Source organism: Hermetia illucens, chromosome 5, assembly GCF_905115235.1.
Source record: "Hermetia illucens chromosome 5, iHerIll2.2.curated.20191125, whole genome shotgun sequence".
Lineage (NCBI taxonomy): Eukaryota > Metazoa > Arthropoda > Insecta > Diptera > Stratiomyidae > Hermetia > Hermetia illucens.
The window spans coordinates 1,433,680-1,447,459 of NC_051853.1; the positions used below are offsets into that span (position 1 = coordinate 1,433,680).

At 37.0% G+C, this 13,780-nt stretch overlaps 1 protein-coding gene across 1 annotated transcript in view; it reads right to left on the reverse strand.

The window, feature by feature from the left end:
* The window catches only part of LOC119658404 (cholecystokinin receptor type A-like), a 209,005-nt gene extending 198,124 nt beyond the window's left edge, over positions 1-10,881 (reverse strand). Inside the window, exon 1 of the mRNA XM_038065793.1 lies at positions 10,433-10,881. The gene's annotated coding sequence lies outside the window, so the exon portion shown is untranslated. The remainder of the gene's footprint in view (positions 1-10,432) is intronic.
* Between the last annotated feature and the right edge of the window lie 2,899 nt (positions 10,882-13,780).

Genomic DNA, 13,780 nt, shown 5'->3' on the forward strand with positions numbered 1-13,780 from the left:
ATCTTCCATATATTAGAATAGATTCGAAAGGTATTCCTCTTAGATTTTTAATAGATACAGGTGCTGCAGTAAACATTATCGACCCAAATATTTGTCACCCAAGTTTAAGAATATCACAAAGTAATTCTGTCATCCATACACTAAATTCAAATATTTTTTATTCACATACCGTCCAAATTAAACCCTTCGAAGAAATTGGAGGAGTAGAGAAAATTAATTTTATTGAATTTAAATTTAATGATTTTTTCAATAGATTAATAGGGAATAACATTTTTCAAAAATTGTGTAAAAATTGATTTATTTAACAGAATCATTAATTTCAATGACAAACAATTACCAATATATTTTTCTAAGGAAGAAGAAGAACTAGATGGATACATTAATCATATTTATATGACTGATGTATACAGAGAAAATGATCCATTATCTTTATTAAGAATAGATCATTTAAATAATGAGGAAAATAAATCCTTAACAAACTTATTAAAGACTTATAGAAATCTTTTCTTTCAAGAAGGTGATAATCTGACTTTTACTCATGAGATAAAACATGAGATAAAAACAACAAATACTATGCCAGTCTACTCTAAATCATATAGATATCCTCAAATTCATCGAAAAGAGGTAGACAAACAAATAATGGAAATGCTTGAACAAGGGATTATACAACCAAGTAAATCTCCATATTCTTCACCAATTTGGGTAGTTCCAAAGAAAGTTGATGCTTCAGGGAAAATGAAGTGGCGTATTGTAGTGGACTATAGGAAGTTAGACAGTATAACTATTGATGATAAATTTCCAATACCAAATATTGATGATATTTTGGATAAATTGGGAAGATGCATGTATTTCACTACTTTAGATTTGGCTAAAGGATTTCACCAAATTGAAATTGATGAAAGAGATATTCAGAAAACTGCATTTTCAATTGATAAAGGTCATTATGAGTTCACCAGAATGCCTTTTGGTCTAAAGAATGCTCCCGCAACATTCCAAAGACTAATGAATGAAATTCTCCACGAACATATTGGAAAAATATGTTTTGTTTATATGGATGATATTATAGTTTTCAGCACATCTCTAGACGAACATATGCTTTCTCTTAGGAAAATCTTTAATGTCTTAAAAGAGGCAAATTTAAAAATACAAATTGATAAAAGTGAATTCTTAAAAAAGGAAACAGAATTCCTTGGTCACATTGTAACCACTGAAGGAATCAAACCTAACCCTAAGAAAGTAGAAGCAATTCGTAATTTTACAATTCCTGGAACAACTAAACAAATAAAATCGTTTTTAGGAATGGTTGGATATTATAGGAAATTTATTATGGATTTTTCCAAAGTAGCTAAACCCTTAACTCTTCGACTAAAGAAGAATTATAAAATAAATCCTCGAGGTATTGATTATGTTGATGCTTTTGAAAAACTCAAGCAACTAATAACAACAGAGCCTATTTTGAAATATCCGGATTTCGATAAGAAATTTACACTTACTACGGATGCCTCAAATTATGCTGTAGGTGCTATACTTTCTCAGGATAGTCACCCGATTTGCTATGCCTCACGTACTCTTAATGAACATGAAGGTAGATATTCCACAATAGAGAAAGAACTTTTAGCTATTGTGTGGGCTACTAAATATTTCAGGCCATATTTATACGGAAGGAAATTCATCATTAAGACTGATCATAAACCGTTAACATGGTTAGCAAACTTAAAAGAACCAAATTTGAAATTGCAAAGATGGAAACTTAAGTTGGAGGAGTTCAATTATGACATAGAATATATTCAGGGCAAAGAAAATTATGTAGCAGATGCATTGTCTCGTCCTTCAAAAGTTGTAAGCTTAGTGAACGTAAATGAAGTGAACGAAGACAATAATATTGAAAATGCATCAAACGCAACATGTCATAGTGCAAATGAAGATAGTTTAGAGTATATACCTATTTCAGAAGCACCTCTAAACTTGTATAAAACACAAATAATAATTAAAGAAGGAAAAGAAAACAGAATTAAAAAAGATAGATTCTTTGGGAAACTCCGCATAACTTGTATATCTCGAGAAATAAATGAAAAATATTTCCAATATATTTTAAATAACCACACCCCTAGCAAAGGATTAGTCGCAGTCTATATTCCAAACCTAACAATTTACAGTAGGTTTCAAGATGAGTATTTAAAATGGAAAAGCCCTCATACTAGAATTAAATTTATTATATAAAATGTAGTTATCTACTTTTTGACTGTACCGACAAAGGACAAATTCAAGAAGAAATATTAAGGGAACATAAAAGAAATAATCATAGAGGTATTGAGGAAGTTTTTAAAGAGATAAAAACTAAATACTATCACCCTAATTTGAAAACTGAAATTGCCAAAGTGATAAATAATTGTCATACATGTCAAATTGGTAAATACGAAAGAAGACCAGCAAAAATTCCTTTCAACAAACCTCCTATTCCAGAAAAACCTCATGAAACAGCTCACATGGACATATGGTTTCTAGACAAAAATCATTTCTTTTTAACTTTAATAGACAAATTTTCGAAATTTGCTCAAGCCATCGCTTTAAAGTCTAGAAATTGGGTAGATATTAAGTCAGCACTCAATCAGTATTTCGCAACTTCTGGTAAACCTAAACTTATAATAACAGACAATGAAAGTAGTTTCAAAAGTAATTTAGAAAATTTTTTACAAAATGAGAATGTTGCCTTGCACTTTACTACACCTGGATTGAAAACTGGTAATTCAGATGTAGAAAGACTTCATAATACATTAAATGAACATGTGCGTATTAAAATAATTGAAACTAAACTCGCACCATCAGCTATCGATGTTCAAGAGATTATGAAATTTTACAATACAACTATTCATTCTTCAACTAATCATAGACCAATCGAGATACATAATGGAATTATACAAGCTTCCGAATACAACCAAATAAGAAGTAGGCTGGTAAGGAAACAGGATAAAAGTATCGAAAATAAAAACAGGAATAGAAAGAATGAGGAAATAAATTCAAAATACATTAAAAATAAATTCAGACGCAAAAAACAGGATATGCCCTTTGTCACGAAACCCAATCATAACATAAAAAATAAGAGGCTCTTCATGAAATTAAAGAAATTTCAAAAATCTATCCCTCAGGTATCTTCATCGTAATATGCTTGCTCTATATCACATTAGGGCAACACATAGAAATTACCGAGATCCCTCAAGGTAATGGATTCACCTTGATACGAGGAGACCAAGTTCCTATTATTCAGAATTTCTCCAAGGTGATACATGTAATAAATCTACAGAGGTACGATGACATCATTACCAGTATCGAAAACACTACTTCAGCACAAATCACCGAAAAGTTTTCAATTATACCATTGTTAATTAAAAAAATCAAAGCAAAACTTTTTACTTTAGAGCCCCATAGAATCAAAAGAACAATATTTAGCCTGTATGGTTCCTTTTTGAAATGGTTTGGTGGCGTTATGGATGATAATGATAGACAATTCATTGATGGAAATTTTGATAAAATTGAATTGAATATGAAATCTTTTGTAGCCAATAATGAAAAACAAATTGCAATAAATAGTCGGATTGATGAAAGTATCCAGAAATTAGCAAGTCATATAAACGAACAGCAAGAAATAGTAATCTCCAAATTCAATATTTTAAGTAACAGTTTAAACAAACGTTTAGTAGAACTAGAAACTTTTCGAGTCATAAAAGAAAACTTGCAGATGATTTCAGATTCAATAGAGGAAATTGAAAACATTGTTTTATTATCTAGATTGGAAATATTGGGTAGAAATATTCTTACAATTGAAGAGATACAACAATACCAAATAGATGAACAAAAACTTACAAATATTCGAGTCTCAGTTGCACAAAAAGAAAAGACTATATTAATCGTATTACAAATTCCGAATTTTACAAGCAGAAAATATTTTCAGTTATATATTGTACCGATACCGAACATGAAAAATCTTGAACTAGTAACACCATATAAAAAAGTTCTCTTTTATAAAGATAATGTGTTCGTATATAGTAATGAAAATGTAGAAAATAAATTAATACCTATTCAAGAGGAATGTATAACAGATATTTTAAACGAACCTCAAAATTGCACTATGAAAATGAATGATCGACCAGGCAAATTACAGAAAACATAATAATAACGAAAAATTTAAATACTACTAAAGTATATCAAAACTGTAATGATCAAAATATTGTAATTAAAAGGCATAATATAATAAAATTTTTAAATTGTAAAATAACCTTAGGGGATAAAATATTCACTAATAAAGAAAATTTTGTTCAAAATAACATTATACTACCAAACATACTAAAAAATATATCGTACAACGAAATTCATAATTTGACCTTAAAATCTATTCATGTTCAAAATATTGAGAATTTGAATCACATAAAACTGTTATCATTGGAACATAATAAAACTTCATGGACAAGCTTAATTACAGATGTCATAATAATCTTTATCATTCTTATAGTTGTTGTAATATTTATCTATTTTAAAGTTCATAAAAAGAAAACTAGCATCAAAGTAAATATAAATTCAATGCGCGAGGACACGCATCTTAGGGATGGAGGAGTCATAAACCAGACGCGAAAATCAATTTTCTGACTAGGCTTAAAATGCGTATGAACAGAAAGATGCATTTTAATGAGTCGACGCGAGAATGTATTTCAGATAACTCTAATAAGCGTTTCATTTTTCTTATCTAGTCAATAGTTCAAAGGTTGATCTTAAGATAATGTTGTCCACATATAAGGACACCAAAAAGACATGGAAGGAGCAGTTGAATTGTTAGAGTTGAGTGTTAGAGTTGAGTTTCTCGAAACAAAAATAAAATTATATTAATAAGTAAATCGTGCGTTTTCATTTTCAAGGAAACATATATCTGCAGTATTTTTCAATCAGTCTATGAAGGATCTGATATTGAGCGAGCAGAGAGACTAATGATGCTGCAGAGCAAATTAAAAGGTGATGCGAGGAGAGTCGTAGAGCACTTAGGAGTGCATGGGGAGAACTACGAGAAGTCCTAGGAACTTCTGGATCGACGCTACCGTAATTCTCGGGCGCTGGTAGAAAAGGAAATCCAGGCCCTCATAGATCTTCCCCAGATAGTGTTACAAGACCCCAGCACCATTGGAAAGGCACTTGACACAATGCGCTAAGTGGTTCAAAACTTGAGGAAGGCTGGGTTCAATTGTGATCAAGGTGCACCTTTCATATCTTTTATCCTTACCCGAAAAATGGATATCTCCACCCGACGGGAATTTGACTCATTGCTTAAGCAGCCAAAACTTCCCGTCACAAGAAGTATCCGGAGTAGGTGGAGTAGTCGAATTAAATTAACGTTCGTGTCTAGCACGAGAATTTGCTGAGTGCACGAGCAGTCGAGTAAAGAGTAAGGAAATTAAAGAAATTAAGGAAATTAATATAGTGTAAAAAAGTTAATAAAGTATTAATCATAGAAAAGAAGTGTGGTTTCCTTTATTGTGGCTGCTGAACTTCCAAACAATTGGAATTCTGGTAAGACCCTAACTTTAAAGAATCTTTCCACAGCCTTCAACTGTACTCGACAGCGAGAGACAAAGGGACAGGAGACCGTCGCTCCCAGGAAGTAAACGCGCCTAGTTAAATACTAGGCTGGACTTGGGGCGACCTGTGCCCTAATATAAGACTCCCAAACATTTGGTTCAGTTGACAAAAAAAAATCTATTTTACCAGAATGCTTTCCATTAAGTGTTGTCTCAACAGTTAATATGATAGTACGCAATAGTGTAACTGCTGATTCGCAAGGCAATTACATCGTGATGGAACTTATAGGGGAGAACTCTGAATCGGTGTATCGGCCCAGAACGGACTTAGAGCCAACGTGACTTTCGGAAATTGAAGAACGAGATGTCCACAATTTTAAATATAGCCTGAACCACATCTACTAAAGGCAGTACCCACACTAAAATGACCCGACTTGCGAATGGGCTACAGAAGCTTATCTGTACACATCGGACAAGGAACAGCAAACAAGGAAAAGGCATAATCATCGTCAAATCGCATTGGTAAGAGAGAGATCGGTGAGCTTTTGCTATTCTGGACTACTGGCGTGCTCACCCATATAGCAAAAAGTTGTTTCACGTATTCACTTATACATAATCAAAAATTTGCCGATCTCACCAATATGTTGGCAAGTCCGGGTGGTATGTCAAACACAGCTGATCGGATTTTCGTTACATCTCGCTCATGCTCAAGGGCAAAACAATTTGAAATCGTGCGTACTGGCACTGATTTCCCCCTTTGAGGGGCAAGGGGGAGTGTGGTAGCTGTCTAGCATCTAACTGTGGCCTGAACGGCACCATAGTTCTCCAGTTTAGCCCTGCGTTGCAGGCTGATCTCATACCGAGTGATAATCTGCTTGATTACTATGTCTCATGTGTAGAGTTAACTTCCATATTTAGAAGAATAAACAATAAGAGATCATCCGGTATGGATGGTATTCCCAACGTGGTCCTCAGACATTTACCAGACATTACCATTCGTAATTATTGCATTTTGTTCAATAATTTATTGAGCAATTCGTTCTTTCCAGGACAATGGAAGAAAGCCCGAGTATTCCCGATTTTAAAGAGAGGGAAGGATTCATCCAGCCCTCAAAGCTACTCCCCAATCAGTTTCCTGCCTAACATCAGCAAGGTGTTTGAGGTTTTGGTATTGAAAGCCTTGAACGGGCATATCAAGAATAAGGAACTATTGCCGAAAGCGCAATTCGGATTTCGATCTGGACATTCGACAATACATGCAATAACGAAGATAACGTCTGATATTTGCTGGCGGATTAACAATGGTGAGTGCGTAGGCGCTTGCCTTATAGACATGGAGAAAGCCTTTGATACCGTCTGGTTGGATGGACTGATTTTCAGGCTCCTGAAGAATGAGTTTCCAAGCCACCCCGTAGCGATGATGTGTAGTATGCTGTATGGCAAGTGATTTGTGATAACGGACGGAAATCTCACTACTAGCAGAGAATTTCATGTTCTAAATGGATTACAGCAAGGGACAATGACTGCGACTACACTTTTTGCGGTATTTGCCGGCGAATTACTAAACTTTTTCGAATTTAATAAATCTCCCAAAAGGTCGTTGGGTGCTTTTGCTGACGATCTGATAGCCTACACGGCACACAAGAAGATAATTGAGGTGCAAGTTGAACTTCAAAAGATATTCAATGATATTAAGTTCTTCACGAACAGTTGGCGGATGAAAATCAATGCTCAAAAGTGTGAAACGATTCTGTTTCGAAATTCCTTGGCGTATGCCAGTAGGAACTTGAAAATGAATTGGAGAGATTTCCACATTGTCGCGAACGAGGATAGTTCTGAGCGCATTGCTCATAAGAAGTGCGTTAGATACCTGGGTATGCGTCTTGACGAGCGTCTCCAATTTAACGAGCACGTTAAAGTCGCGCTAGAAAGCGCTCCCAGGCCATTAATATCTCTTCAAAGACTCTCCACATATTAGCCGGAAGATTATTTGCTATCTTACTTTGGTTAGACCGGTGCTCACCTACGTGTGCTATCTGGTTTAATTTGAGTGCTAGCCAAATGGAGAAAATAAGAATCTTTGAAAGGAAATGTCTGCATGCTTGCACGGGGCTTAATAGGACTGCTTCGTCAAACTATGAGCACTATGTAACTAATGAAATGATGTATGCAGCTGCTGCTGTGCAAAGAATCGACGCAGTTATCGTCAGATTGATTCGGAATCATATAGTGCGATCTGCTTCGCATGGTGAGAACCCTTGAGTTTCGCAGCCGTTCTACCCAAATGATGGGTATTTTGAGAAAACTTTCACGACAGGCTTCATTTCTCCCGAAGCGTTCGCGTATCTTGACAGGAATGGTCTAATTCTTGATTCTGCCGGTGATCCGGTTATGTATAATATATATAGACGGGCCACGGACAAAAGGATAGAATACCCCCCGAATTTAACAGTGGGGGCTCCGGAATTCGACTGGAGATACTCCAGAGCGAGAGCAAGGCCAAGTGAATTCTGTCGGGTTTTTGACCATTTCCCGACAACTGTAATGATAAGAGTGGTTATAGGAGGATCAGGTCGATCATCCTAAGTGGCCGACAACGACCTAGGGGGCATAGCTATCCCAAAAATCTAAAAAAATTGGTTAAGTTGACAGTGAAGGTCCGCTCGCAACGATTGAAGCTCCATCAAAGTGCTCGGTCGACACGTTCTTGCACGCCTCTGTGATAGCCAGGCTCGAAAATGTGGGGGGTCCTTTCAGCGCTTTGATCCCTCACGCTTCACTACTACAAAACAACGTGTCTATTCCGATGCGAGGGTCCGCACCGGATTCTAAAATAGACATTAATAAGGATTTCGCGACGGCCTATCGAATGATAAACAGAACGCGAACTAAAATTGGAAAATAGAAAAGAGAAAAAAAACGGCTCGACCGCGCGCGTGGAGCCGTAAGTCTGCGGACCCGAGTGCTGCGACCAAGGAGGGGAAGATCCACGACGGATCACCGTCTCAATTATTGCCTCTTCCGCCTCAGATCTTGTATGAAGCGTGGCCCCTGAGGTTCCCACCCTTCCTCGACATCCTCAGGCCAGTTTATCATTTTGAGGATGTCCCTTTTTAGAAGTTCCGCGGGAGAAAGGAGGATAAGAAAGGGAGGAAACGGTTATGGTGTTTTTGGTTTTTTTGTTTCGGCTGGTGAACGGTGGAGGAATTGACAGTTGAGTGGGCGAAGGGAAGATCGGTTTTTTGTTTGAAAAAGAAGTGAAGATTTTCGCGAGCAAAATAGAGGAATCCGACCAAGAAAACTAACACTGCATCGTGCTAAACCATAACTCAAGTGTATTTTAAACGAAATATTCCGAATAAGTTCAAATCGCTGACAAGATTAACAAATGAGAAATGCACAGTGATTTAAAGAAAAAACGGAAGGCAGAAGAAAGGAGAGTGCTTTGTTTTGAGGGACTGGAATGGTTGGGAGTTTCGAAAGTTGGGGAGAAATTCCGGAAAAATTTTCGTTCGTAGGAAACGACAGATTTTGAACAGCTAAGAAACGTGCGGATTCTAGCATAATATATTAATCGTTTCTGTAAGAATTTAAGCAATACGCCTGCTTGCTGCCAAGTGTTTCATATTTTGCCCGTGAAGGAATCGTCAAGTTAGAATAACATAAATATATATAATAATGAATTAATTTTTTTTATAATTGTTTTTATAAAAATTTTAGAATTTGTATACCAGAATCATCCCGAGCTCGGAGTGACGACCTGGGTAAATCTTTTTTTTTCTCCTATTTTTTTTTAATTTCTTTTGTTTTCTTCCTTAGTCTTGCATTCAATTTAACTATTTTTTTTTATTTTTATTTTTATTTTTTTTATTAATCATGTTTATAAATTGATTTGGATGATAATATAATTATGTTTGAATAATTCAATTGTAATTTGAGGACTTCCTCCCTTTCTTATCCTCCTTTCTCCCGCGGAACTTCTAGAAGGGACATCCTCAGAAATGATAAACTGGCCTGAGGATGTCGAGGAAGGGTGGGAACCTTAGGAGCCGCGCCTTATACAAGATCTGAAGCGGAAGGGGCTATAATTGAGACGGTGATCCGTTGTGAATCTTCCCCTCCTTGATCGCGGCACTCGGGTCCGGAGACTTACGGCTCCACGCGCGCGGTCGAGCCGTTTTTTTTTTCTCTTTTCTATTTTCCAATTTTAGTTCGCGTTCTGTTTATCATTCGATAGGCCGTCGCGAAGTCCCTTTTAATGTCTATTTTGGAATTCGGTGCGAGCCCACGCATCGGAATAGACACGTTATTTTGTAGTAATGAAGCGTGAGGGATCAAAGCGCTAAAAGGACCCCCCCACCATCCCGAGCCTGGCTAGCACAGAGGCGTGCAAGAACGTGTCGACCGAGCACTTTGATGGAGCTTCAATCTTTGCGGGCGGACCTTCACGGTCAACTTAGCCAATTTGTTTAGATTTTTGGGATAGCTCTGCCCTCTAGGTCGTTGTCGGCCACTTAGGATGATCGACCAGATCCTCCTATATCCACTCATATCATTACACAATTTATGGTAAAATTAGATTTTTATTTCTTAATGTTTCTCTTCTCTGCCTGTAAATTGTTATTCGAAAACTTTGAGAGTCCACAGTGGCCATTATATTTAAGTTATTTTTGTTATTTTAAAGGATTGTTTTTTATTGTTCATTTTTCCAATCTATATATTATTGTTACCTATTTCTTAAAAATAAAAATGATTTTAAAAACAAAAAAAACAAAACCATTTGAAAATAAGTAAATAATCCATCAGCAAAAGACACTTGGTTATATATCAACATTATATGCTAATGCAATCAACAAAGAAAAGATGTATACCATGAAGATATGCCCACCGTTGCAGCAGTTACAATTTGAACAATATCACTATTTTCCAATTGAAATAATTCTGCACGAAACCAGTTCCTTGTAGAGTTCACACCTCGATTCAAACTATCAAAAGCTCCACAAATAAGAGTTCCACTTTGAATTTTTAACAAACTTCTAAAAGATCCGTTGTTTAAATTTCACTTTCTATGTACACTTCTATTTCTTGCAAAAGATACAAAGATACTATGTTTTACCATAGTAATTTTGAATCAACACTTATATATATTGTATTTACTACACCATTTACACTCAAAGTTCAAACACTTCTCATATCCACAATAGACCAGAAGGACTTCAACAAAATCACTGAAACTACGGTACGAATATCCTAGGTGGGTTCCACTGGACAAAACAAACTGACCTGTGATATGTATTTCGGTTATGATATCAACTCTTTATTCCGGTGTAGTTCCTTACCCGCGGTATAACCAGAACTAACTGACTGGCCAGGATTTTTGAATGAAATTGTATCAATCAACTGGCGGTAGGATGCTGTGCGTCGACGCCATCAATATTAATACAAGAGCAAAAGCACGCCCTACCACATGGAAGAGGATGAAGTTGATCCTGAGCCACGGAGGAACTTCATAGAAGTGGAAATTGTTTGGCTTGAACGCAGCAAGAACTTGCTTCGTTACTCGTATCTACTTACAGAATCCCTATACTTTCCAACAAGTATGCCTCCGTGAAAAAGCAGCAATTACCTAGGGATTCTCATTGGTAAGAAATACAACTTTAATAATCCACAAACAAATCAGATCGAATTTTTTTCAGGACGACGATGAATTTATGTATTTTTCTATTGAAATCTCCTCCGAATGCCTTTTGATTTGATTCTTGCGATTCTTTACAACTTTCAAAAGAACCCACCATCAGAATAAAATCTGAAGAATTTACCCAAATGCCTGTAGATGTCCCTATTATAAATACTCGTATAGAAAAGGATTCAGAAGTCCATTGAAGAGGACAAGGCTGCCTACTATCATTTACTGAGCCCACAGTTTCAAAAATTCTTGTTTCTATAGAAAGTGAAGTTTCCGGATGATTCTTTGGAACTATAAAACAATATCTTTTAGCAAATTAATACTAAACATTTCAACCATTCGCTTAGTATTATAAAACCACCCCAAGCACGGCATTGGATATCCGTTTTTCCCTCTCTGGCTGGACGAACTAATGGAACACCATGGGATAATGCTCGCTTTTTGGCTTAGATATGTTGTAATAACTAATGTTAATTGGATTGGTCAGACGACCATCATGAGTGACCGGAGACGACCTAGAGGGAAGAGCTCTCCCAAAGCCTGAAAGAAATCAGGTAAATTGACTGTGAAGGTCTGCCGCAAATACTGAAGCTCCATTGAAACGCTCCGTCGACACATGTTTGCAGGCCTCTGTGCTAACTAGGCTTGAGAATATGGGGGGGGGGCGTCCTTTGAGCGCATCGATCCCTCACGTGTCATTGAATAAAAATTTGCGCGTCTTCGCGGACCCACTCACCGGATCCTGAAAAGTACTCAGAACACGATATAACCTCACAAGAGCTAAATTGGAATTAAAAATTTAAAAAAAAAAACAAGTCGGGAACACAACTGCTGTTCTTTGTGATTGACGTATCAACGAATATATCAACTCTATAATTTATCACAATGTCGTCCGTCCTGTCACTCTCTATTGTTCCGAGTATTGACCGACTATAAAAGACAATGAACGGCGTCTCGTGATAATGGAGACGAAAATGTTGCATTGCACTAGTGGCATGACACGTTTTGATCACATCCGAAATGAAGACATCCGCGATCGATATAGGGTTGCACCGATTGTGGAAAAACTGCGAGAGAGGCGTCTTCGATGATGTGGTCACGTAATGCGCGCTAACGAGAATTAATTTGCTACGATTGGTCTGACTATCGTAGTTGACGGTAAATAACCATGGCTTGATACGTTAGATGTGGATTTAAAGGCCTCGCGAACAATTTTTACATCCCACTTTACATATATGGGGAGTCCCCCTTTAAACTCCACCTAACTTTATGTCACTCACTGTATGCGTGGGATTTCGTGGTTCCTATATGTTCACCAAATTTCGTTCGGATCGTTTTAGCCGTTTTGGAGAAAAGTGCGTGTGACAGACAGATAGACAGTGAATCGATTTTAATAAGCTTTTGTTTTACACAAAACCTTAAAAAAGCCGGGTCGACCACGCACGTGGAGCCGAAAATCTCCGGAACCGAGTGGCGCGACCGAAAGGAAGGATCCACGACGGATAACCTCCTTAATCATTGTTCCGTCTGCCTCAGATATTCAGTGAGGGGCCACCTCTGAGACTCCCACCTATCCTTGACATCCTCAGGCCATTAAGGGAGGGAGTCATCAAATTAAAAGAATTTAGTTAGAATTCGTAATGCGAGGAATATTCTAAATTCAAATCAACATCAGAACCGAGTTCATGCTTCAAGGGAAATGATATAACAATAAAAGGAAATAGCCGTTATAAAAATAAATAAAAAAAAACAAAAGAGAAACAAAACAATTCTTAAGGAAAATTACTAAAAAATAATAAGGATAAAGAAAATAATGAAATAATAAATCAAAATAATGGAATGAAAATTAAAAAAACAATAAATAAATATGAAAAGATTAAGATATATATAGAAATGGGATGGAACGCTGGATCAAACAGTACTACTCGGAACCGCTCGAGTTGATGTACAGAGTGTTTCGGGCGAATTTGTGACTTTGAGAGCTTTAATAGATTCTGGGTCTCAAAGGAGTTTCATCACGGAATCAGCGGTTCAATTGCTTGGTCTACGAAGGCGATTCTCAAAGATACATATATGCTGAGTCGGAGCAGGTACAAGACTGCAGAGCAGAGGCAGTGTGGAGTTAGTGATCAAGGCAAAGTATGGAGACTTCACAACCAATGTGTCAACTTTAGTACTACCGACCATAACGAACTTGCATTCGTCAACCGAAACCCCAGTCAAGCTACCAGCGGGACTATCAGTCAAAAAATTAGCTGATCCCCAATACGGAACTCCAGGGCGAATCGACATTCTGCTTGGAGCAGACATCTACAACGAGATCGTGTTAGCAGGGTTCAAAAGGAGATCTCCTTGTGCAGTGAATACCAGATTTGGCTGGATTTTACTCGGTCCGACTTCTGCTCGAAACAATCAAGAGGGAATATTGACATTTTTTGCTACTGAAGACAGCACGGATAGGCTGGTCAAGAGGTTTTGGGAAATCAACGAGATACCGAGCGAACAGCCGGTAACAAGGGACGAGCAGGCAGCT